The 2,516-nt window shown below is 38.4% G+C and overlaps 1 pseudogene; it reads left to right on the top strand.

The window, feature by feature from the left end:
- The first annotated feature begins 1,321 nt into the window (after window positions 1–1,321).
- LOC116099959 lies at window positions 1,322–2,087 on the top strand (annotated as a pseudogene).
- Window positions 2,088–2,516: the final 429 nt, after the last annotated feature.

Genomic DNA, 2,516 nt, shown 5'->3' with positions numbered 1-2,516 from the left:
ATAATAATCAAAACACCAAATTCCCAAAACAAAGAAAGAATATTAAAAGCATTAAGGGAAGAAGTTCAAGTAACATATAAAGGCAGACCTATCAGAATTACACCAGACTTCTCACCAGAGACTATGAAAGCTAGAAGATCCTGAACAGATTCATACAGACCCTAAATGAACACAAATGCCAGCCCAGACTACTATCCCCAGCAAAACTCTCAATTACCGGAGATGGAGAAACCAAGACAGTCCATGACAAAACCAAATTTATGCAATATCTTTCAACGAATCCATCACTCCAAAGGATAAGAGATGGAAAGATCGAAAATAAGGAAGGATACTACACCTTAGAAAAATGAAGAAATGAAATCTTCTTTCAACAAACCCAAAAGAAGATAGCCACAGAAACATGATTCCTTCTAACAACTAAAATAACAGCAAGTAACAATCACTATTCATTAATATCTCTTAATATCAATGGACTCAGTCCCCTAATAAAAAGACATAGACTAATCGACTGGATATGTAAACAGGACACAGAATTTTGCTGAATACAGGTGAGGAAACACACTTCAGTGGCAAAGATAGACACTACCTCAGAAAAAAATGCTGAAAAACAATTTTTCAATGAAATGGTCCCAAGAAACAAGCTAGACTAGTCATCTACTATCAAATAAAACCAACTTTCAACCAAAAGTTATTTAAAAGGTAAGGAAGGACACTTCATACTCATCAAAGAAAAAATCTACCATGATGACCTCAAAATTCTGAACATCTATGTTCCAAATACAAGGACACCCACATTCTTAAAAGAAACTTTATTAAAGCTCAAAGCACACATCTCAACTCACACAATAAATGTGAGAAACTTAAACAACCCACTCCCAGCAATGGACAGATCATGGAAACACAAACTAAACAGAAATACAGTGAAACTAACAGAAGTTATGAACCAAATGGTTTTAACAGATATCTATAGAACATTTAATCCTAAAACAAAAGAATATATCCTCTTCTCGGCCCCTCATGGTACCTTCTCCAAAATTGAGCATACAATAGGTCCCAAAACAGGCCTCAACAGATACAAGAAGACTGAAATAATCCTTTGCATCCTGTCAGATCATCATGGACTGAGGCTGGTCCTCAATACCAACAAAAACAACAGAAAGCTCACATACACATGGAAGCTGAGCAATGCTCTACTCAATGATAACTTGGTCAAGGAAGAAATAAACAAAGAAATTAATGAAAACCTTTTTAGAAGTTAATGAAAATGGCAAACAGACAGAAAATTGAGCAAGTTACAACAACCCTCTAGATTCCTGGACCTATGGCACTGTCAGGTAGATATGGCAACAATCAACCTTGCTCTGTGGCTTCAAGGAAGGTTCTAAAAGAACTCACAGTATACTTTGAAGAACAAAAGCGCCTGCTCCAAGAACATTTTGATGAGTGTCAGTACCCAAACAAGGAGAAACTTGGGGAGCTGGCAGAATTGGTTCATGTGACAATGACAGAGATCAAGACCTGGTTCAAGAACAAGGGGGTGAAGTCCAAGAAGACAAATATCCAAAATATTTCAGAAGCTCTGCCAGAGACAATGGGAAGCGCTAATGCTGTTTTTGAGTCAACACACTTTCCTGGTTCCATACCTCTTGTTGCCACCGAGAGTGGAGAATCCATGTATTCAGGCACATTCGATGTGGATTCCATTGCCAAACTCAACTGCAGCCATGAATCTTCTCTGCCTCATTATCAGGCCTGTGATGGACACAGGCGTAGTCAGGAAGAGGTGCTTGTTGGTCATTCCCTTGTTACAGCTGGAGACTCTGTTCCATTAGTAGCAGTTAAAGCCCAGATTGATGTAGCAGTAGCTGAAGCTCCAGTTGGCCATGCAGCTGCTGCCCAAGCCCCAGAGGATGCTCAAGGTTCAGGTCCATCTGCAGAGGAGTTCTGGCAAAGGATTGAAGACTTTGACAATTCGGAGGACTGGCTTACTCTGACATAGAACCCAATTCCATGTTACATCTCTTAGCTCCTTGACCAGTCCAGGACTTACAGCCTGGAATGAAGAAGTGTGTTATACACACCCTTAACCTCAGTATTTGGGGAAATTAACCAGTCCTATCTGTAGAAGTTTCATACCACTGTGCTTTATATAGTGAGGTTGTTCCAAAGTCAGTTACATATTCATTGCTTATTGTTAGATTATATGCTCATTAAATAAAAGGAGAAAATAGTAAAAAGAAAAAAAAGAAATTAATGAAAATGAAGGCACATCATACAAAAATAATGGAACACAATGAAAGCAGTGCTGGGAGGAAAATTCATAGTTCTAAGTGCCTCCAAAAGGAAACTGGAGAGTGCATAAAACTGTTCAGCTTTACAGCACACCTGAAAGCTCTAGAAGAAAAAGAAGCAAATACACTCAAGAAGAGTAGATGACAGGAAATCATCAAACTCAGGGCTGACACCAACAAAGTAGAAAAAAAGAATTATACAAAAAAAATCAACAAACCCAAGAA

The sequence above is a fragment of the Mastomys coucha genome, unplaced genomic scaffold (genome assembly GCF_008632895.1).
Source record: "Mastomys coucha isolate ucsf_1 unplaced genomic scaffold, UCSF_Mcou_1 pScaffold20, whole genome shotgun sequence".
In the NCBI taxonomy this organism is placed as follows: domain Eukaryota; kingdom Metazoa; phylum Chordata; class Mammalia; order Rodentia; family Muridae; genus Mastomys; species Mastomys coucha.
Note: the sequence above shows the minus strand (reverse complement) of the source record. Positions and strands in the feature narration are given on the sequence as shown.